At 45.0% G+C, this 25,047-nt stretch overlaps 1 pseudogene; it reads right to left on the bottom strand.

The window, feature by feature from the left end:
- Window positions 1-1,710: 1,710 nt before the first annotated feature.
- LOC140210912 (uncharacterized) overlaps window positions 1,711-25,047 on the bottom strand; it is an 88,651-nt pseudogene continuing 65,314 nt past the window's right edge.

Genomic DNA, 25,047 nt, shown 5'->3' with positions numbered 1-25,047 from the left:
TGGGACCCATATCTCAGAAAATGTGTGTTGTCATTGGAGAGAGTCCAGAGGATGTTCAAGAAGATGATCCGGGAATGAAGGGGTTAAGATATGAGGAGTGTTTCCCTGCCTTGGGTCTGTACTCCTGCACTGACCTATGTTTAATAAATGTGGGTGGTGGGGGGTAAATCTCACTGAAACCCACCGAATGTGGAAAGGTCTAGATAGGGTGGATGAGGAGAGGACTTTTCGTATGGTGGGGGTAGCCATAACAGAGGGCACAGCCTCAAAACTGAGGAGCGACCTTTTAGAGTAGTTAAGGAGGATTTTATTTAGTCAGAGAGCAGTAAATCTGTGAAATTCTCTGACACAGACAGCGGTGGGGGCCAAGTCTGTGGGTACATTTAAGTCAGAAGCTAATAGTTTGCTGATCAGTCAGGGCATTACAGGATATGCCGAGGAGGCAGGTGCATGGGGTTGAATGAGAACCAGGATCATACATGATAGAACGGCGGAGCAGACTCGATGGGGCTGAATGGCCTAATTCTGCTCCTAGGTCTTATGGTCTTATACTGCTGGTGTCTTATACAGTGAAGATTGACACAAAATACTTATTACGTTCGCCCGCTGTTTCTTTGCTCCATTGCTAACTTGTCAGCATCATCTTCCAGTGGTACAATATCAACTCTTGTCTCTTTTTTACTCTTTATATATCTGGACAACTTTTGATACTTGGTGTTATTGACCTTAATTTTTCATCTTGTCTCTCCTGTGTTTTCTTTAGCTGTCTCCTGCTTTCCAATCCTCTAACTTCCTAGTAATTTTTGCTCTATGTCCTCTCTTTGGTTTTTCTTATCAGCCACGGTTTTGTCACCATACCTTTAGAATACTACTTCCTCTTTGTAACATATATGCCCTGTGCCTTCCGAATTGCTTCCAGAAATTCCAGCCATTGCTGCTTTGTTTTCATCCCTGCCCGTTTTCTTCTCAAATCAATTTTGACCAATTTTTCTCTCATGCCTCTCTAATTCTCTTTTTTTCACATCTGAATTTAGCTTCTCCTTCTCTAATGTCAGGGTGAATTTGATCATATTAAGATCATTTGCCCCTAAGGGTTCTTTGAACTTAAGTGACCTAATTAATTCCGGATCATTACAACACCCAATCCAGAATAGCTGATCCCCAAGTGGGCTCAACCATAAGCTGCTCTAAAAGACATCTTGAAGGCATTCTTGGAATTCCTCCTCTTGACACCAACACCATCCTAACCTCCTATTTTAATTTGTGGACCACATACTTACTACTGTTTGGGGGTCTCTATACAATTCCCAACAGGGATTTATTTTACATTTGCTGTTTCTTAATTCTACCCACAAATTGTACATGTTCCAACCCTATGCCACCTCTTTCTAATGATTTTATTTAAGATTTTACCAACAGATCCGCACAAACCCACTACCAGCTTGTTCTTGGCTTAGTCTTTCAGAAACATATATATATGGGAAACAAGAGGACCTGCAGATGCCAGAAATGCACACAAAGTGCTGGGGGAGCCCAGCATGTCAGGCAGCATCTATGGATGGGAATCAACATTTCGGGCAAGACCCTTCATCGGGATTCTTGATACCTACGTATCTGGAATACCAACAAGCAAAGAAAACAGAAAGTAGTGCGAAATAGGGAGAACTTTTGACAAAATTTATTTAAAAAACCTGTCAAACAGATCTCAATATTTAACAAATACAACAAAGGCAATAAACTCTTGCATCAATACAGACATTGACTTTTCTAATGAAAATATCTTTGTCCCATTTCAATCAGTAAAATTTACAAAGATAAACAAGAACATTAGAAAACTTTAGAAAAGACTATTTACACTCATAGATTAACACTACCTTGGACAGAAGGTGGAAGAGAAATAACACGTGAAAAAAAATCAGACAACAGTAATCCTGATAAGAAATACAGACCAGAAAACTTAAATGAGAGGCCAACTCAGAAAAATGAATCATCACTACGGAAGAAAACATTAACCAGTGGAATGAGTATGACCCTCCATGGGAGACATCCCAACGATCTGAGCAGACGAGATGGTGACAAGGAAGCATCGAGCACCTGACTGAGAGTTGAGGACCTCTTCCCAGAAACAGAGGGGTTCCGTGCAGAAATACAGGACAAGGTGGTGAACAAAAAGAAAAAAAAAATCAAAAATACATACAATACAAACAAACAAGGCAATAAATCCAGAAAATGCCAAGAGAAACCAGACACAATCCAACACATTCCAGGATCCTGCAGCAGATTAACTCAATTTGATTACTTATGCAGGTACAATCAAGTGGCAAATATCATTCACCAAAATCTTGCTTCAAAAGACAAACTCAGCCGGCCTGAGTTGACTCTCTACTGTACACTAGTTGTGTTATAAATTCACTAAGTACTAGAGGCAGAGTTTGAAAGAGAACTGATTTATTTGTCTCAGATCCAGAATATTAAACTCCAGTCCCATTAAAGGTGAATATGCAGCAGAAGAAACTCCTCCCATGCCCAGTGACCAGGGTGCAGAACTGGGTGTGGTGAGCAACAGCAATAATAGCAGAGTTCAGCAACGACAGTCACTCTCAAGATAGCATTCAGCAACGGTGACGGACAAATATCCAGCATGCAGCTTACTGAAACTTTCTCCCCAGTGTGAACCCGGTAGTGTGTCACAAGTGTAAAATGCTGTAAGGAGTCACTGCTAATGTAATGGCCTCTCTGCAATGTTTCACTGCTGGGGTAATGGTTTCTCTGTAGCAGCAATGTTTAGGTTACGACTAGAGATAACAGGGTTTTGGAATGCAGGGCTATCCAATGACAGAAATGTTTTTTCTTGTGTGTCTGGAAGAGAGATTTTGTTGTTCTTTTGCTGGGCAGAGATGAAAAGATGTGAATGGAGAGAATAGGCCCTTTTTCTTTTTCTTTTCTTTACTAACCATATAGTCAAAGTAAGAATTATAAATCTTAATCGTTTAATCACATATTGTGTACCGTTTGTTATTTTGGGGTACTGATTTGTAACAGGGGACACATCATGCATCCACCCAAATGAGATATTTTAAGTTTGGCCAGGCTGGGGGGCTATCACCCCCTATATTAAGCTGCCAGCCAAAGCCAGAGTTACATAAGGTTAGATGACTGAGTGAATCGCTTCCCACATTCACAGCAGGTGAACAGCTTCTCCCCAGTGTGAACTCAATGATGCACATTTGGTTGATTTGGCTGAGAGAAGCTCTTCCCAAAATCTGACCAGGTGAATGGCCTCTACCTTGAGTGAACTGACTGGTGTGTCAGTAGGCGAGATGACAGAGTGAATCCCTTCCCACACACTGAGCAGGTGAATGGCCTCTCCCCAGTGTGAACTCGCTGATGTACCTTCAGTTGGGATGAGCAAGTGAATCCCTTCCCACAGACTGAGCAGGTAAATGGCCTCTCCCCAGTGTGAACTGACTGGTGTACCAGTAGGTCAGATGACCGAGTGAATCCTTTCCCACATTCTGAGCAGGTAAACGGCCGCTCCCCAGTGTGAACTGACCGGTGTGCTTGTAGGTGGGATGACTGAGTGAATCCCTTCCCGCAGTCTGAGCAGGTGAATGGCCTCTCTCCGGTGTGAACTCGCTGATGTATCTTCAGTTTAGATGAGCAAGTGAATCCCTTCCCACAGTCTGAGCAGGTGAAAGGCCTCTCCCCAGTGTGAAATCGCTGATGTACCTTCAGTTGGGATGAGCAAGTGAATCCCTTCCCACAGTCTGAGCAGGTAAATGGCCGCTCCCCAGTGTGAACTGACCGGTGTGCTTGTAGGTCAGATGACCGAGTGAATCTCTTCCCGCAGTCAGAGCAGGTGAATGGCCGCTCCCCAGTATGAACTGACCGGTGTGCTTGTAGGTGAGATGACTGAGTGAATCCCTTCCCACAGTCTGAGCAGGTGAACGGCCTCTCCCCAGTGTGAACTCGCTGATGTACCTTCAGTTGGGATGAGCAAGTGAAACCCTTCCCACAGACTGAGCAGGTGAATTGCCCTTCCCCACTGTGAACTGACTTGTGAACCAGCAGGTCGGATGACCGAGTGAATCCCTTCCCGCAGTCTGAGCAGGTAAATGGCCGCTCCCCAGTGTGAACTGACCGGTGTGCTTGTAGGTGGGATGACTGAGTGAATCCCTTCCCGCAGTCTGAGCAGATGAACGGCCTCTCTCCAGTGTGAACTCGCTGATGTACCTTCAGTTGGGATGAGCAAGTGAATCCCTTCCCACAAACTGAGCAGGTGAATGGCCTCTCCCCAGTGTGAACTGACTGATGTACCAGTAGGTGGGATGACCAAGTGAATCCCTTCCCACAGACTGAGCAGGTGAATGGCCTCTCTCCAGTGTGAACTCGCTGATGTACCTTCAGTTGGGATGAGCAAGTGAATCCCTTCCCACAGTCCGAGCAGGTGAACGGCCTCTCTCCAGTGTGAACTCGCTGATGTACCTTCAATTGGGATGACCAAGTGAATCGCTTCCCACAGTCTGAGCAGGTGAACGGCCTCTCTCCAGTGTGAACTCGCTGGTGAGCCATTAAGGTGGAAGACCGAGTGAATCCCTTCCCACAGTCCGAGCAGGTGAACGGCCGCTCCCCAGTGTGAACTGACTGTTGTCTCAGTAGGTGAGATGACTTAGTGAATCCCTTCCCACAGTCCGAGCAGGAGAACGGCTTCTCCCCGGTGTGGACTTGCTGGTGAGCCATTAGGCCAGATGACAGAGTGAATCCTTCCCCACAAATTCAGCAGATGACCAGCCTCTGCCCAGTGTGAACTGACTGGTGTGTCCACATGTGGGATGACCGACTGAATCCCTTCTCATCCACAGAACAGATGAATGGCCTTGCCCAGTGTGAACTTATTGATGTACCTTCAGTTGAGAAGACTGACTGATTCCGTTCCCACGGTCTGAGCAGATGAATGGGTTTCCCACTGTGTGAAATGACAGGTGTGCCAGTCGGTCAGATGAGCTAGTGAATCCCTCCCCACAGTCTGAGCAGGAAGGATGATCGAGTGAATCTCTTGCTCCACTTCTTAAATATCTGGACAGAGACAGCTGGAGTGTTGTGTTCGAGATTCCCGTAGACAAATTCCTTGTCATTTTTAACCTGCAAAAAGATTTACAAAATCCATCAGTGGATGTAAGACAACATTTCAGATGAGGTCACTTGATTTGTCAAGGTGTGACATAGCATCACACTGTTACGGTGAGGTTCAACCCAAGTTGGAGAGAGAAATTATCCTGTAACTGGGCACAGTGCTGGTATCTGGAATGACCATCAAATTCTCTGATGCTCTTCCTGTCTCTATAAGAATGGGGCATTTCTGCCATCTCCAATCTGTGATCTGGCTCAGTCTGACTCTCTCCATTGGTATTATTCCCTGTTCCCACTGAGCTGCATGGGTTCCTGGCTCCACAGTAACTGAAACACTCTCACACAAATAGCCGGCAGTGCATTCCACGCATGCACCACTCTCAGTGTAAAAAACTTACCCCTGACATCCCCTCGGTATATATTTCCAAGCACCTTAACACTATGGCCCCTAGTATTAGCCATTTCAGCCCAGGGGAAAAACTTCTGGCTATCCACACGATCAATGCCCCTCATCATCTTATACATCTAAAAAAGGCTCCACACATAAACAAGGAAATTATACATTGCTTTGAGGATTTGTTAGAAGTCTACTAAATTATGAGGGTATAAATAGGGTAAATGCAAGCAGCTTTTTCCACTGAGGTTGAAAAAAGAGGTCTGGATCCCATCCGTGGTCCAGACCTCTCTTATTCCATATTTACTTTGAATCTCATGGCATTATGATCACTAATTTCTGTCACCAGCCCTGGATCATTTCCTAACAGCCTACTGCACACTTCTACGTCAGGAATTCTACGTACTGATTAAGGGTACATTTGACAAACTCTACCCCATCTCGTCCTTTTACAGTTTGGGAGTCCCAGTCAATATATGGAAAGTAAAAATCACTTACTGAATCAACCTTTGTTTCTTGGCATGGTCTGCAATCTCTCTACAAATTTGTTTCTCTAAATCCATCAGACTGTTAGGTGCAACCAAGTCCCAATAATGGCTACAATATCATAACTCCCTGTCCTGAGCTCATCGGCTTTCCTATGATGCTTCTTGCATTGTGATATGCACAGTTGAGCACATTCATCGCCCCATGCTCAGCCATTTGATTGCTGACTCTGTCTGAGGTCTGAACAACATCTGACTGGTGTCAAGAAAACACCCTCTCTGCCATTGTCACAAAAACAAAGGAGCTGACTGTGGACGACAGGAGGAATGGAGACAGGCTAACCCCAACTGACATCAATGGATCTGGGGTTGAGAGGGTGAACAGCTTTAAGTTCCTCGGCATAAACATCACCAAGGATCTCACACGGTCTGTACGTACCTGCTGTGTTGTGAACAAAGCACAGCAGCACCTCTTTCAACTCAGACAGTTGAAGAAGTTTGGGATGGGGCCCCAAATCCTAAGAACTTTCTACAGGGGCCCAATTGAGAGCATCCTGACTGGCTGCATCAATGCCTGGTATGGGAACTGTACTTCCCTCAATCGCAGGACTCTGCAGAGAGTGGTGCGGACAGCCCAGCACATCTGTAGTGTGAACTTCCCACTATTCCAGACATTTACAGAGACAGGTGTGAAAAAAGGGCCCAAAGGATATCGGGGACCTGATCACCAGAACCACAAACTGTTCCTGCTGCTACCATCCAGGAAACGGTACCACAGCAAAAGGACCAACAGAGACCAGGACATCACCTTCTACCAGGCCATCAGACTGATTAATTCATGCTGATACAATTGTACTATTATGTTATATTGACTGTCCTATGTACAAACTATCTATTATAAATTACTATAAATTTCACATTGCACATTTAGACAGAGACGTAATGTAAAGATTTCTACTCCTCATGAATATGAAGAATGTATGTAATAAAGTAAATTCAATTCAATTGAGTTCACCCTCTCAACTATCTTTTCTGTCATTCTGGCTCCCATTCTCCCTGCAATTAATTTTCACCCCCTCGGCCCACACTAGCACTTACCACTAGGATATTAGTCCCCTCTTGTTCTGTTCCCCTAACTAACGAATCCCCTGTCACCCCTTTGACTTTCCTCTGCCAGGTAATCCCCCCCCAGCAGTTTCTAAAGTGGTCCACCTGTTGTTGTGTGGGATAGCCACAAGAGTACTCTGCAATGGTTATTTAACCTCATTCCCTTTCCTGACTCTCAACCAGTTTCCTGTGTCCTGCAGCTTGAATGTAACTCACCTCTCCTCATGTCATATCTATCATCCCCTCCAACTCCTGGATGATCCGGAATTCATCCATTTCAAGCTCCAAATCCTTAAATTGCAGGGTTACAAGCTGCATCTGGATGCACATCTTGTAGGTGAGGGCATCAGGGTCACTGGAGGTCTCCCCACCTTCCTACCAATATCCCCTCTAATTTGTAATGACCAGTGTGCACATAAAGCTTATATTGTGCATTTTTTTACCCAGTGACAACCCAGTGTAGCGGGTAGTGAAAGATTTATTCGCCAGAGCTTTTGCACACCGTGCATATGTGATTTGTTTGCTAAATGACGCTTAAAAAAGTCAGATTTCCAAAAATAACTCCACTTCCTCCCACTTGCAAATTCTCCAGCAACTTTTGCATCGCCACAATACACACAGCTAACACCAGTTTTTGTATCGTACATAAACATTTCCCCTCAACCCTCCCCCAAGTGACTACCGGTGGTGAACTCATTGATGGCAATGCCAATGAATATTAAGGGCCGGCAGTCGTCTGTCTCATTGGAGTCTGGCACCCTTGTGATGTGAAAGCTAATTGTTGCCCGGGGCAAAGGTGTTTGATATCGTTTTCCTCCCAGAGAGAATGAGTCAAAATATGTCCTCACGGGTAGAAAAATCCAGAACAAGAGGAGGTAGAACAAGCAACACACACAAAATGCTGGATTTTCAACATCTGCAGATGCGATGGGAGGAAGAACAAAGGTGATTTTCGCAACTGCTGATTGAAAGATTTTGCTGTCCTGTTCCGAGTTCCCAATCCTTGCATTTAGACAGCTGGAGCTCAGCTCTGTCTGAGATCCATCGGTTCCCATTCCCTCATCAGTCGGAAGCTCCCCGGGGCCCGTGTACGGATCGTGGGGCTGAGACAGAGGGAAGAGAGCAGGACAGTCCCGGGATTGAGGGCCACGGATTCCGCAGCCACAGCAATTGTCCCTCAGTCGGCGTTGAAAACACCCACCCAGACACCTTCTCCTACCTGGAATGATCCGGTCCAGGCCTTTTGTGTACTGCGCGCATGCGCGATACTCGGGAACGTCAACAACCCTGACGCCTGCGCGTTTGATCGGTGCTTCGGTGACGGCGGAATTTGTAACGCAGCGCTTTATGGGTAATCACGGTGCCATTAAAGGCTTCTGCCAGCCTTGGTTCCATGTCCATACATCAGTTTTTTTGTATAGGAAACTCAGCAGCTCTTTTAATGAAGAAAGCGGCTCCCATAAACAATATACTCAATATCAACAGGCATTCCGTGTATCTAATGCCAAAGTACAATCCCCTTACAAATGTAGATATAAAACACAAGAGATTCTGCAGTTGCAGGAAACACAGAGAAGCACACACGCAAAATGCTGGAGTAACTCTGAAGTGTCGGCAGCAACTAAGCAGAGGAGTACACAGTCTAAACCTTCTGAAGGAGCTCGGTCTGAACGTTGTCTATTTATTCCTCTGCACATTGGCTGCCCGACCTGCTGATTTCCTCCAGTATTTTGCAGAAATTAACTACATTTTTTTTCAATCAACCAGTCCCCAAATGTTTCTGACTTTTCATTTGTAGCCACATCATCCTGCTCTGATTCCCCCTCCTCCTCGTAAACTCTAGACCCCATCTCTTTCTGGAGCCCCAAAGCCCTGACTCAGGCTGCCAACTCTTTGGTTTCTGACTCTGCTCCATCGAAGATTCACTCTCTAGTCTGCTGTCAGATCTTGGAGGCGCATTGCAGCAACCCAGCTGTCTGAGGCACAGTCCTTTGAAATGAGTGAAAATGATCCAAAACGTTGAAAAGAGCAGAGAAGAAGGAGTTTAACCACCATAGTCCAGAGCTCTGAAGAACGTCAAAACCACAGTGAGCTCATTGTCTTATTCAGCCTGGAGAAAACCATGCAGGGAATTCATGCAAATGTGTAGGATGATGAGAGGCATTGGTTGTGGAATAGCCAGAGGCTTTTTCCCAGGGCTGAAATGGCTAACACTAGAGGGCATAGTGTTAAGGTGTTTGCAAGTAGTTGCAAGAGAGATGCCAGAGATAATGATTTTCCATAAAGAGCAGTAGGTGCATGGAATGCAATGCCAGTGATGGTGGTGGAGGAGGATGCAAGAAAGTCTTTTAAGAGCTTAGATAGCTACTTGGGGCTTAGAAAAATAGAGGGCTATCTGCGAGGGTAATTCTAGGCAGTTTCCAGAATAGGTTATGTGGTCGGTACAACATTGTGGGCCGAACAGCCTGTAATGTGTTGCAGATATCTATGATTCTATGAAATTCAAGGGAAATCTCTTCTCTCATGGATTGGTGACTAGTTGCAACCTGTCATCACAGGGAGAGTGAGAGAGGAATGGCAGAGATGGATTTTAAAATACTGATACAGAACAGAAACATGGGCAGGGACCAGATGGACTAAGTGGCCTCTCTAGTGTACACTGTGAGTTTGGTAGAGACAGTAAGTACCTGCGACACGAGGTTTGATACAGAACTGATATATCTTTCACAGATCCACGATGTTAATCACCGCTCCAGTTTAAGGCTAACGTCAGCAGAGCAGCCTCCTCCGATGCTCAGTGACCAGGGTTCAGTCCTGGGAACGATGGGCAGCCACAAGAACTGCAGAACCTGACAGTAACAGTCCCTCATGAACCTGCAGCTGCCTTCCGTCACCGTGATGGTTAAACATTTGACACAGAGCTGATTTGAACTTCCTCCCTGATGTGAAAGTTGCTGGTGTTGCATCAGCTGGGATGATTGAGTAAAACTCTTAACTCACCGGGCATCACAAGGTGGGTTAACTGAATGAGTCTCTTCGCACATACGGAGCAGGTGAACGGCCGCTTCGCAGTGCGAAGCTGTTGGTGTATCTGCGATGGCCGACTGAATCCCCTCCAAAATGAGGGACAGTGAATGACATCTCACTGCTAATAACGTCATGGCAATGTATCCAATCAGATCCCGAACATGGACACGTGTTCGGTCTCTCCTTGTAGCGAGCGGGGCGCTGTCTTCTCCAGCATCTCTGCCTCCACATTTAAGGATCGGCGGCATTCAAGCGCTGGTGAACTGAGAGATACAGCGGAGCTAACATGCTCTTATGTTTCAGATTCCCATACACAAATCCTTTGCCTTTTCTACATTGTTAAAATTTTACAAAGCTCATCAGTGGGTGAAGGACAACAATTCAACTCAGAGAATTTTAGTCTCCATGGTGCCTTCCGATAAAAACACTGCCACAACCTAAAACAATTCGGAGGAACAAGACTTCATCTTCTAACTGGCTACAGTTCCGGCATGAGGCACAATATCAAGCTCTCTGCTTCCCTCTCTGTATCAGAATGAATCATTCCTACCCTTCATCAGTCTGTGACTTGGCTCAGTTTGTCCGTCTCCTTCGCATTCTGAGCATGCGCCACACACCAGCTAAGATCACATTTTATTTACACGGCTGCGACTGGAGACTTTCTGATTATTATGTCTCTCCTGGCATTTGACGGTGGTAAACTCAGAGTCAGCAATGGTATTGAACCTCAGGAGTAGGTGATTAAGCTTTTTTGTTGGAGATTGATAAACTGCCGGTAGTGGGTGGCTAATTGAGTGGGTCGTTATCAGACTGGAAGGAGGTAGTGTTTGGATTTCCCCAGAGATCAGTCCCCGAGCACAGTATTTCAGTTTAATGGCCTGGCGGAGGCAGCGAGATGTGAGATGTCCCAGTCTGCTGGTGACGCAGAGAGAGTGGAGTTCGGGGAGGGGAGGCAATTCACATGCAATTTCGTAGCTTTTCAATCAGTACATAGTGCACTGTTGGGCTGCAGTGGCGGGATCCATTGCTGAGATCAGTCTGCAGTCACTGTGGGCTATGAGGATTTTGTGAGTAAAGCGCCATTCTCTAATTTAGAATCTCAAGCCGCGGAGCAAGCCTATCGTTTGTATATTTAAGTTGTATTTATGGCATTGTGATAAACAGATACTATAGCCATCCACGACCTCTCTATCCAGTCCTTTTTATATTTGATTTCATTTGTAAATTTGGCCACAGGGCCATCAATACTGTCATCCGATGCATTAGCATGGAACGTAAACAGAAACTTTGCCAACACAGACCCCTGTGGACCTCCGGGGTAGTAATGTCAGGATTGCTGCCTGCGCCACGTGCTAGCGATGAAGGAATAGCACGATCAGACGTATTAATGTGTGGCTGAGAGACTTGTGTAGGGGGCAGGACTTCAGATTCCTGGATCATTAGGGCCTCTTCCGGGGGAGGTATGACCGGTACAAAAAGGACGGGTTACACCTGAACCCAAAGGGGTCCAATATCCTAGCGGGTACATTTAATAGAACTGTTAGTGAGGGTTTAAACGAATTTAGCAGGGGGATGAGAACAGGAGTGATTGGGCTGCGGAAGGGGAAAACAGTAATAAATCAATGATAGCGTGCAACAGAGATTATAGAAAGAACAGGTAGGAGATAAAAGCTTAATCAAAGCCAGTGGCATGAGTTACAGGGCAATGGAGGTGTGGTGCAATTAAAACAGAAAGCAACAAATACAGACTGAGAGTGTCGTATTTGAATGCACGCAGCATAAGGAATAAAATGGACGATCTTGAAATTCAGCTACAGATTGGCAAATCTGTGAAACTTGGCTAAAGAATGGCTGCCATTGGGAGCTGAACGTCCAAGGACATAAGGTGTATCAGAAAGATAGGTTTGTAGGTAAAGGAAGTGGTGTGGTCCTGTGTACAAGAAATAATACTAAATCATTGGAAAGAGATGACATGGGATTGGAAGGTGTAGAGTCTCTATGGGTTGAATTAAGGAATGACAAGATGGCAAGGGTAAAAGGACACTAATGACAGTTGTATACAGACCTAAAAACAGCAGCTGGGATGTGGATTATAAATTTAGCAAGAGATAGAAAAGGCATCTCAGGAAGGCAATGTCATGATAATCATTGGGGATTTTAACAAAAAAGTGGATTGGAAAAACCATGTCAGTACTGGACCTCAAGACAGAGAATTTGTAAAATGTCTAAAGGATGGGTTTTAGAACAGCTCGCAGTTGCGCCCACTAGGAGATCAGCTGTGCTGATTTGAATGTTGCGCAATGATCCAGAGATAATCAGGGAGCTTAAGGTTAAGGAACCTGTAGGGAACAGTGATCAAGTTCACATTGAAATCTGAGAGAGGGAAAAATAAAATCCAATGTGTCGGTATTTCAGTGGAATAAAGGAAATTACAATGGTACGAGAGGGGAACTGGCCGAAGTTGACTGGAAAGGGACATTTGCAGGAAGGACAACAGTGCAGCGATGGCTGGAGTTTCTGTGAAAAATGAGGGAAGAGCAGGACAGATTTTTTTTCCAAATAAGAAGAAATTTTCAAATGGAAGAAGGACACTACCGTGGCTGACAAGTAAATTCAGAGATAAAACAAAAGCAAGAGCGAGGGCATACAAGGAAGCCAAATCTAGTGAAAGATAGACGATTGGGAAACTTTTAAGAACTTGCAGAAGGAAATTAAGAAGGTTATTAAGAAGGAAAAGATGAATTATGACAGGAAGTAGGTGACTAATATCAAAGAAGATACTAAAAGCTTTTTTAAGTATATAAAGGGTAAAAGAGAGTCAAGGGAAGATACAGAAGCAATACAAAATGATGCTGGAGATATTGTAATGAGAGATGCAGCGATGGCAGTGGAATTGAATGAGTAGTTTGCATCAGTCTTCACAGTGGAAGATGTCTGCAGTATATAGGACATTCAAGAGTGTCAGGGGAGTGAAGTTTGTGCGGTGAAAATTATGACTAAATGATATTGCTCAGGAAGTTTAATGGTCGGAGTGTGGATAAATCTTCTGGACCTGATGGAATGCACCCACGGGTTTTGAAGGAACTAAATGAAGAGTTTGCGGAGGCTTTAACGATGACCTTTCAAGAATCGCCAGATTCTGGCATTGTACTGGATAACTGTTAAATTGCAAATGTTATTTGCAATTTAAGAAGGGTGGGAGGCAGAAGAAAGGAAGCTATAGTCCTGTTAGCCTGGCATCGTTGGTTGGCAAGTTGTTGGAGTTGATTGTTAGGGATGAGATTACGGAGTATCTGAGATACATGACAAGATATGGCAAAGCCAGCAAAATTCCTGAAAGGAAAATCCTGCCTGAGAAACCTACTGCAATTTGTCGAGGAAATTACAAGCTGGGTAGACAAAGGAGATGCAGTAAGTATAGTGTACTTGGATTTTCAGAAATCCTTTGACAAGGTGCTGCACGTGAGGCTGCTTAGCAGGATAAGAGGCCATGGAATTACAGGGAAGACACTAGCGTGGGTGGAGCATTGCTAGTCCGCAGAAAACAGAGAGTGGGAATAAAGGGTGTGGCACGCGACCAAGTGGTTAGGGCATTGGGCTCACGATCTGAAGGTCGTGGGTTCAAGTCTCGGCCAAGGCAGCATGTTGTGTCTTTGAGCAAGGCACTTAACCACACACTGCTCCAGTCCGCCCAGCTTAAAATGGGTACCGGCAAATGCTGGGGGTTAACCTCGCAATAGACTGGCGTCCTATTCGGGGATGGTGGGGGAGTCTTGTACTCTGTCGCTTCACGCCACAGAAACTGGCATAAACTGGCAGAAACTGATGGGACACAAGGCTCGGGACAGACTTTAACTTTTTATTCTGACTGACTGCTGGTTACCAGTGGAGTTCCACAGGGTCAGTGTTGGGACGGCTGCTTTTTACGATGTATGTCAATGATTTGGACTACGGTATTAATGGATTTGAGGCTAAATTTGCCGATGATGCAAAGATAGGTGGAGGAGCAGGTGGTGTTGAAGAAACAGAGAGCCTGCAGAGAGACTTAGATAGTTTAGGGGAATGGGCAAAGAAGTGGCAAATGAAATACAATGTTGTAAAGTGTATGGTCATGCACTTTGGTGGAAGAAATAAAGGGGCAGGCTGTTATTTATATGGGGAGAGAATTCAAAATGCAGCGATAGAGAGATAGAAACATATAAATATAGAAAATAGGTGCAGGAGTAGGCCATTCGGCCCTTTGAACCTGCACCGCCATTCAGTATGATCATGGCTGATCATCCAACTCAGAACCCTGCACCTGCCTTCTCTTCATACCCCCTGATCCCTTTAGCCACAAGGGCCATATCTAACTCCCTCTTAAATATAGCCAATGAACTGGCCTCAACTGTTTCCTGTGGCAGAGAATTCCACAGATTCACCACACTGTGTGAAGAAGTTTTTCCTCATCTCTGTCCTAAAAGGCTTCGCCTTTATCCTCAAACTGTGACCCCTCATTCTGGACTTCCCCACATCGGGAACAATCTTCCTGCATCTAGCCTGTTCAATCCCTTTAGAATTTTATACATTTCATTCAGATCCCCCCTCAATCTTCTAAATTCCAGAGAGTACAAGCCTAGTGGATCCAGTCTTTCATCATATGAAAGTCCTACCATCCCAGGAATCAATCTGGTGAACCTTCTTTGTACTCCTTCTATGGCAAGAATGTCTTTCCTCATATTAGAGGACCAAAACTGCACACAATACTCCAGGTGTGGTCTCACCAAGGCCTTGTACAACTGCAGTAGTACCTCCCTGCTCCTGTATTCGAATCCTTTTGCTATGAATGCCAGCATACCATTCACCTTTTTCACCACCTGCTGTACCTGCATGCCCACTTTCAATGACTAGTGTACAATGACATCCAGGTCTCATTGCACCTCCCCTTTTCCTAATCGGCCACCATTCAGATAATAATCTGTTTTCCTGTTTTTGCCACCAAAGTGGATAACCTCACATTTATCCATATTAAATTGCATCTGCCATAAATTTGCCCACTCACCCAACCTATCCAAGTCACCCTGCATCCTCTCAGCATCCTCCTCACAGCTACACTGCTGCCCAGCTTCATGTCATCCGCAAACTTAGAGATGCTGCATTTAATTCCCTCATCTAAGTCATTAATATATATTGTAAACAACTGGGGTCCCAGCACTGAGCCTTGCGGTACCCCACTAGTCATTGCCTGCCATTCTGAAAAGGTCTCGTTTATTCCCACTCTTTGCTTCCTGTCTGCCAGCCAATTCTCTATCCACATCAATACCATACCCCCAATACCGTGTGCTTTAAGTTTGCACACTAATCTCCTGTGTGGGATCTTGTCAAAAGCCTTTTGAAAATCCAAATATACCACATCCACTGGTTCTCCCCTATCCACTCTGATAGTTACATCCTCAAAAAATTCTATGAGATTCGTCAGACATGATTTCCCTTTCACAAATCCATGCTGACTCTGTCCGATGATTTCACCGCTTTCCAAATGTGCTGTTATCACATCCTTGATAACTGACCCTAGCACTTTCCCCACCACCGATGTCAGGCTTACCGGTCTATAATTCCCTGGTTTCTCTCTCCCTCCTTTATTAAAAACCGGGGTTACATTAGCCACCCTCCAATCGTCAGGAACTAATCCAGAATCTAAAGATGCAAATGGACTTGAGAATCCTTGTGCAGGATACCCTAAAGGTCAACTTCCAGGTTGAGTCAGTGGTGAGGAAGGCGAATGCAATGTTGGCATTCATTTCTAGAGTTATAGAAAATAAGAGCAGGGATACGACGGTGTGGCTCTTTCAGACACTCGTAAGATCACACAGACTATTGTGTGCAGTTTTGGGATCCTTAGTTTAGAAATGAAATATTGAATTTGGAGAGGGTTCAGAGAAGATTCACGAGAATGATTCCAGGAATGAAAGGTTGTATTCTCTGGTGTTCAGGAGAATGAGGGGAATTTTATAGAAACATTTTGAATGTTAAAGGCCTGAACAGATTAGATATGGCAAAGTTAATTTCCCATGGTAGGGGACAAGAGAAAACTCATTTTAACCCCAACATTATTTCAGCCAGGTTACCAAATTCGAAAATTCTGGAAAATATTGATGAAAAATTAGCTCATTTACAGCCAGAGCAGAGAGAGCAGATGAAACAGTTAATTTTTAGATATGGAGATTTATTTCCAGACGTCCCTAGAAGAACCACCGTAGCTACACATGATGTAGATGTTGGAGATGCAAAACCCATAAAACAACATCCATATCGAATCAACAGGGAAAAATGTGAACTTGCTGAACAAGAAATTAAGTATATGTTAGAGAATAATATTACTAGACATTCTAATTCGAATTGGAGTTCACCGTGTGTTATGGTGCCTAAGCCAGACAATAGTATTAGGTTTTGTACGGATTACAGAAAGGTGAATGCTGTGACAAAGACTGATACATATCCAATTCCTATGGTAGATGATTGTGTGGATAAAGTTGGACAGGCCAAATTCCTTACAAAAATTGATTTGTTAAAAGGTTATTGGTGTGTTCCATTGACAGATAGAGGTAGAGAGATTTCAGCAGTTGTAACCCCATCTAGGTTATATGAATATAATGTTCTTCCATTTGAGATGAAGAATGCACCAATTACTTTTCAGCGGATGATTAATGGCGTGATTCAGGGATTAAAAGATACAGATGCCTATATCGATGATTTGGTTACAGGGAATAGTACGTGGAAAGTACATGTTATGGCGGTGGAGAAATTATTTGAGAGACTTTCAAAAGCAAACTTAACTATTAACTTAGCTAAAAGTGAATTTGATCATTCCACAGTGACTTACCTTGGTTATGTTGTGGGTCTGGGAAATTTAGCACCTGTTCAAGCAAAAGTTCAGGCAATTTTAGAAGTACCCACTCCAACTGGTAGAAAAACTCTCAGAAGATTCTTGGGTATGGTAGGATATTACAGAAAATTTTGTAAGGATGTTGCAAACATTGCTCTTCCATTAACTAATCTCTTGAAGAAAAATGAGAAGTTTGTTTGGACAGAGTCTTGTCAGGAGGCATTTGATAAATTGAAAGCTATAATATGTAGTCAACCTGTACTTAAATCTCCTGACCTTGAAAAACCATTTTTGTTAGCTGTAGACGCTAGTGATGAAGCTGTAGGAGCAGTGTTGCTTCAAAAAGATGATGATGAAGTTGATTGTCCGGTAGCTTATTTTTCTAAGAAATTTAATGCCCATCAAAGAAATTATTCAACAATAGAAAAAGAATTGTTATCTCTTGTTTTAGCTTTGCAACATTTTGAAGTGCATGTTGGTTCTACGCATAAACCACTCACCGTTTATACCAATCACTATCCATTAGTCTTTTTGAGTAAGATGAAAAACAAAAGTAGAAGATTATTAAATTGGAGTTTAATGTTACAGGAGTACAATATTTTGATCACTCATATTAAGGATAAAGATAATGTGATTGCTGATTGTTTGTCTAAATATTAAATGTACAATGAAAATTTGTTTTTTGGAGTGATATTTTAACATTTGTAACACTCCTACTGTACATTAGTTTGTAAAGGGCTGAAAGATAAGATTGTCTGTATTGTGTATTTTGTAAATTTTATACCTTTGTATTTTTTTGTATAAATTGTTAAAATTTTGGTCTTCACGAGACCAAAATTTTTTTTTTGGAGGGAGGTGTTACATGCTCAAGGAGATCCGTTTTTTGTCAGAAATATGCAATGGTCTTTTGGAGGTCACCTGATGTGATTTTCCTGCCGATGTGAGGTCACGTGATGACATGTGACCCTGTGACTATATACGGGTCGACCCAGGTGACGCAGTTGGTTTTTGAGTTTGTAGATATCCAGGTAGAACATGCTGTATCTCTGTTTCTGGTGCGTGTTTGTTTTTGGTGATGCAGTTTCATTTTTAAAATGGTTGTGTGTTCTGTTGCAAAATGCCATATTATTTGGACTGGAAATTTTTGCTAGATGTGTTGATTTACTCAATTCCAACTTTCGAGGGGAGAGTGAAGAATTCATCCAAGGATCGAGAGAAGTCGGCATCATTTGGCAGTTTAATAAAGGATCGACCTTATTGAGTCTTCGTTGGAGTAGCAACCTGCATCGAGATAACCCTTGCCAAAAGAGCAAGGAGTTCATGCAAAGGTGTGCTCTCTCTCTCTAAAGGAATTTAAGGTCAGTTGATTTAAACTGTTTATTTTCGGCATCATGAATCCTGTGGACAGAACCAGCAGTAGAGTTGCGTCTGTGAAGAAATCCTTCTCCAGAGAAGTCTCTCCCAATTGAATGTGTAAGTCTGTTGGACTTTCAAAGTTATCACTTTAAGAACCATATCTGACTGTATCGCTTTAAGAACTGTTTTCGCATTTAACGCTTTAAGAACCAGAGCCTAGTGGCGAGTTGGTGAACGGCTGCATATCTGTTAACTTCCAGTTAAAGTTTTTGTTTGTTTTTTTTCCCTTATCGTTTATCGGTGTTATAAATGTTTGGTTATTTTTATATAACCTGTCTCGATTGATATTCATTGTTGCTGTTTACATTACAATATACACACATTCTTTTTCTCTCTCTCCTTTTTCTCCCTCTGTCCCTCTCACTATACCCCTTGCCCATCCTCTGGGTTTCCTCCCCCCCTTTTCTTTTTTCCTAGGCCTCCTGTCCCATGATCCTCTCATATCCCTTTTGCAATCAACTGTCCAGCTCTTAGCTCCATCCCTCCCCCTCCTGTCTTCTCCTATCATTTTGGATCTCCCCGTACCCCTCCCACTTTCAAATCTTTTACTAGCTCTTCCTTTAGTTAGTCTTGACGAAGGGTCTCGGCCTGAAACGTCGACTGTACCTCTTCCTAGAGCTGCTGCCTAGCCTGCTGCGTTCACCAGCAACTTTGATGTGTGTTGCTTGAATTTCCAGCATCTGCAGAATTCCTCGTAATCAGAAATTCATCCATTTTCAGCTCCAACTCCTTAAAGTAAAGGGTTACAAGCTGCAGCTGGATGCACATCTTGTAGGTCAGGGACACTAGAGTTCTCCCCATCTCCCCTCTAATTTATAATGACCAGTAGGCACAAAAATCTTGTCCTGTGCATTTTTTTGCATTGTGACAACAACATGTGCACAGTGAATTTTATATAGTGAGGTATTCATTTCAACAGCGAACAAGTCACTGTTAATAAGAACTTTGATCTCCTCTGGGTTTGATCGAGTTCATCTTCACTCTCACACACCCTATGTAGCAGGCCTGTAGTGGGATTTGAAGGATTTTCTTGCCAGAGCTTTTGCACACTGTCCATATCTGATTTGCTTGCTAAATGACACTTTAAATAGACAGATTTCCAAATATCACTCCACTTCTTCCCAGTTGCAAATTCTCCAGCAACTTTTGCATCAGCACAATCAGCTTGTTCCCAGTTCGTCTTTACAATGCATCCTGAGATGGTGATATGCCTCTCATGTGAGATGTAGCAGTCTTGGGGGAACTCCCCTCTCCCGCAGAATCACATCTGCCAGAAGTGCATACGGCTGGGCGATCTGGAAGACCGTGTTAGGAATCTGGAGCAGCAGCTGGATGACCTTTGACTCATAAGAGAGAATGAGGCAGTCATAGATAAGAGCTACAGGGAGGTAGTCACACCTAGGCTGCCAGAAGCGAGTTGTTGGGTGACAGTCAGAGGGGGAAAAGCGAAGGTGAGCAGACAGATAGTGCAGAACACCCCTGCAGCCATTCCCCTGAATAATAAGTTTACCGTCCTGGATACTGCTGGCGGGGACGACCGGCCAGGTGTGAGCCACGGTGGCAGGGCCTCCGGCACTGAGTCTGACCCTGTGGTGCAGATGGGTGGTTCGGAGAAGAGGAGAGCTGTCGTCATTGGAGTCTCTGTAGTCAGGGGAGCCGACAGGAGATTTTCTGGACGTGAGAAGGACACCCGCATGGTTTGTTGCCTCCCGGATGTCAGGGTCCAGGATGTCTCTGACCGGGTGCACGACATCCTGGTACAAGAGGGGAGACAACCAGAAGTCGTGATACATGTTGGGACCAACGACTTAGGCAGGAAGAGGGATGAGGTCCTGAAGTGTGAGTTTCGGGAACTAGGCAGAACGCTGAAGAACAGGACCTCAAGGGTGGCGTTCTCAGGATTGCTGCCAGTGCTACGTGACAGAGATGGTAAGAATTGGAGGAGATGGCAGTTGAATGTGTGGCTGAGGAGTTGGTGCAGGGGCCAGGGTTTTAGATTTCTGGATCACTGGGATCTCTTCTGGGAAAGGTGGGACCTGTACAGATTGGATGGGTTGCACCTGAACTCGAGGGGGAGCAATATCCTTGCAGGTAGGTTTGCTGGCATGGTTTGGGAGGGTTTAAACTAATTTGCGAGGGGGATGGGACCCAGAGCGATAGAGCAGTGAAAGAAGTGCATGGAGTAAAGCCAGATCTAACATACAGAGAGGCTTTGAGGAAAGAGAAGCAGAATAAACAGTGTAAAGACAGTAAGGTAGAAGGGCTGAAATGTGTGTACCTCAATGCAAGAAGCATCAGGAACAAAGGTGATGAACTGAGAGCTTGGATACATACATGGAATTATGATGTAGTGGTCATTACAGAGACTTGGCTGGCACCAGGGCAGGAATGGATTCTCAATATTCCTGGATTTCAGTGCTTTAAAAGGGATAGAGAGGGGGGAAAGGGGAGGAGGGGTGGCATTACTGGTCAAGGATACTATTACAGCTACGGGGGGGCGTTATGTAGCAGGATCCTCTTTTGAATCAGTATGGGTGGAAGTCAGGAACAGGAAGAGAGCAGTTACTCTATTGGGAGTATTCTATAGGTCCCCTGGTAGCAGCAGAGATACCGAGGAGCAGATTAGGAGGCAGATTTTGGAAGGGTGCAAAAATAACAGGGTTGTTATCATGATTGACTTTAACTTCCCTAATATTAATTGGCACCTGATTAGTTCCAAGGGTTTGGATGGGGCAGAGTTTGTTAAGTGTGTCCAGGACGGATTCCTGTCACTGTATGTTGACAAGCCGACGAGGGGGAATGCCATACTAGATCTAGTATTAGGTAACGAACCGGGTCAGGTCACAGATCTCTCTGTCATAATGGGGGCATTGGGAACGGACCCAAATGCAAGACACAGACACTGAAGTAGAAGGAACAGGACTTGACTAGAGTAGGACAATGACAGGATACAGACAAGGAATAGGGACAAGAACGTAGACTAGGGCTTGGATCCCGAGTCAGAGACTGGACAAGGACCCAAAACCTAGGTCTTGCCTCGGGCTCAGGGCCCAGAACCAGGCATAGACATGACATGACTGCAGGACTGGAGGCTGGGATCTTGAGTCTAGAGGCTTGGAGACAGGCTTGGTGTCTTGAGGCTTGAGGCTGGGGTCTTGGTCTTGAGGCTTGAGCTTGGAGACAGGCTGGGGTCTTGGGTCTAGGGTACTTCGAGGCTTGGATATGAACTCCGAGCCAGAGACTGGGCAAGGACCCAGAACCTGGGACTTGACTCGGGCTCGGACTCCAGAACTAGGGGAGGACAAGACGAGGCTACAGGACTGGACATAGCTTGGGTGTGGAACTCCTGGGTAGGGCGAGACACAAGGACAGGTAAATGCACATGGACAGGACTCCAATAGGACTGGACTAGGCACGGACTGGACGAGAGCCTTCAGGAGCACGGAACCTTGGACTAGGAGAGACGGGAGAATGGAACACAGAGCCAGGACCCCTCCTTGGGAGCAGGACGTAGGGCCGGGACTCATACACAGAATGCTGAACATGAAGAGATGGATCCCAACACAAGGTGGCAGCAAACGGCCAGACCCACCTAGAGAAGGCGTGGACACAGAGAGACAATTCCACATAACGAAAGGCAGTTCCTTATCTTGACCTAACAAGCCTCCAGTCTTGCTCCGGTGGTAATACTTCAGTGGTACGGGCGGGGTATCCAGGCTACGTGAGCAGGCAGAGAGTCAGGCGAGGTATCCAGACAGAAAGTCAGGCGAGGGGGGAAAAGACAAGGAGGGAAACAGGACAGTCCAGCAGGGAATCTCTGGTTTGCAGAGGTATTTATGTCTCAGCCCCAAAACGAGAAACATGTGCCCACAACAGAAACTGGGGAAAACCAGAAATCCCGGAACAAGGAACCATGGACTAGACCGTGAACCAGAACACGGACTTCACGGACTGGACTATGGCACTCTCAGTGGGTAAGCATCTGGGGGACAGTGCCCACCACTCCCTGGCCTTCAGCATTATCGTGGAAAAAGATAGAATCAGAGAGGACAGGCAAATTTTTATTGGGGCAGGGCAAAATATGAGGCTATAAGGCTAGAACTTGAGGGTGTGAATTGAGATGATGTTTTTGCAGGGAAATGTACTATGGACATGTGTCGATGTTTAGAGATCTCTTGCAGGATGTTAGGGATAAATTTGTCCCAGTGAGGAAGATAAAGAATAGTAGGGTGAAACCATGGGTGACAAGTGAGGTGGAAAATCTAGTCAGGTGGAAGAGGGCAGCATACATGAGGTTTAGGAAGCAAGGATCAGATGGGTCTATTGAGGAATATAGGGTAGCAAGAAAGGAGCTTAAGAAGGGGCTGAGAAGAGCAAGAAGGGGGCATGAGAAGGCCTTGGCAAGTAGGGTAAAAGAAAACCACATGGCATTCTTCAATTATGTGAAGACCAAAAGGATGACAAGAGTGAAGGTAGGACCGATTAGAGATAAAGGTGGGAAGATGTGCCTGGAGGCTGTGGAAGTGAGCGAGGTCCTCAATGAATACTTCTCTTCGGTATTCACCAATGAGAGGGAACTTGATGACGATGAGGACAGTATGAGTGAGGTTGATGTTCTGGAGCATGTTGATATTAGGGGAGAGGAGGTGTTGGAGTTGTTAAAATACATTAGGATGGCTAAGTCCCCGAGGTCTGATGGAATATTCCCCAGGCTGCTCCACGAGGCAAGGGAAGAGATTGCTGAGCCTCTGGCTAGGATCTTCATGTCCTCGTTGTCTATGGGAATGGTACTGGAGGATTGGAGGGAGGCGAATGTTGTCCCCTTGTTCAAAAATGTAGTAGGGATAGTCCGTGCAATTATAGATCAGTGATCCTTACGTCTGTGGTGCGAAAGCTGTTGGAAAAGATTCTTAGAGATAGGATCTATGGGCATTTAGAGAATCATGGTCTGATCAGGGACAGTCAGCATGGCTTTGTGAAGGGCAAATCATGTCCAACTAGCCTGACAGAGTTCTTTGAGGAGGTGACCAGGCATATAGATGAGGGTAGTGCAGTGGATGTGATCTATATAGATTTTAGTAAGGCATTTGACAAGGTTCCACACGATAGGATTATTAAGAAGGTCAGAAGGCATGGGATCCAGGGAAGTTTGGCCAGGTGGATTCAGAATTGGCTTGCCTGCAGAAGGCAGAGGGTCGAGGTGGAGGGAGTACATTCAGACTGGAGGATTGTCACTAGTGGTGTCCCACAAAGATCAGTTTTGGGAGCTCTACTTTTCGTGATTTTTATTATCGACCTGGATGTTGAGGTAGAAGGGTGGGTTGGCAAGTTTGCAGATGACACAAAAGTTGGTGGTGTTCTAGATGGTATTGAGGATTGTCGAAGATTGCAGAGGGACATTGATAGGTTGCAGATGTGGGCTGTAAAGTGGCAGATGGAGTTCAACCCGGAGAAGTGTGAGGTGGTACACTTTGGAAGGACAAACTCCAAGGCAGAGTACAAAGTAAATGGCAGGATACTTGGTAGTTTGGAGGAGCAGAGGGATCTGGGAGTACATGTCCACAGATCCCTGAAAGTTGCCTCACAGGTGGATAGGGTAGTTAAGAAAGCTTGTGGACTGTTAGCTTTCATAAGTCGAGGGATAGAGTTTAAGAGTCGTGAGGTAATAATGCAGCTCTATAAAATTCTGGTTAGGCCACACTTGGAGTACTGTGTCCAGTTCTGGTCGCCTCACTATAGGAAGGATGTGGAAGCATTGGAAAGGGTACAGAGGAGATTTACCAGGATGTTGTCTGGTTTAGAGAGTATGCATTATGATCAGAGATTAAGGGAGCTAGGGCTTTAGTCTTTGGAGAGAAGGAGGATGACAGGAGACATGACAGAGGTGTACAAGATAATAAGAGAAATAGATAGAGTGGATAGCCAGCACCTCTTCCCCAGGGCACCACTGCTCAATACAAGAGGACATGGCTTTAAGGTAAGGGGTGGGAAATTCAAGGGGGATATTAGAGGAAGGTTTTTTACTCAGAGAGTGGTTGGTGTGTGGAATGCACTGCCTGAGTCAGTGGTGGAGGCAGATACACTAGTGAAATTTAAGAGACTACTAGACAGGTATACGGAGGAATTTAAGGTGGGGGGTTATATGAGAGGCAGGGTTTGAGGGCCGGCACAATAATGTGGGCCGAAGGGCCTGAACTGCGCTGTACTATTCTATGTTCTATTTTCTAATACACACAGGTAACACCAGTTTCTGTATTTGTCATGGTCCGGATCGGGGCCCCTTTAAATTTACCTTGTTTATGTTATGATCCGGACTGTTGATTCCCTGTTTTCCCGTGTCCCTCGACTTTGGTGATTAGAGGCAATTAATGCTCGGCTGAACCAGTAGTTTACAGTTTCCGGCTTTCAGCCATTCGGCGCGGGAGTGTCTGCAAAGTCATCCAAGGTACGGTGTGCCGATGTTATCTGGCCAGAGCAAGCCTAGTCTCTGCCGAACCGAGTGCCAGTAATTCGCCTCTCCTCACCGGAGCAACCTTATCCAGTTACCTCGCCAAAGCGAGCCTGCAAAGTTTCCTCACCGAGGTGGGTCCGTCAGTTAACCCGCTAGAGGGAATCAAGAACCG

The sequence above is a fragment of the Mobula birostris genome, chromosome 16 (genome assembly GCF_030028105.1).
Source record: "Mobula birostris isolate sMobBir1 chromosome 16, sMobBir1.hap1, whole genome shotgun sequence".
Classification (NCBI taxonomy): domain Eukaryota; kingdom Metazoa; phylum Chordata; class Chondrichthyes; order Myliobatiformes; family Myliobatidae; genus Mobula; species Mobula birostris.
The sequence above is the reverse complement of the archived record's forward strand: the minus strand, read 5'-3'. Positions and strand labels throughout refer to the sequence as shown.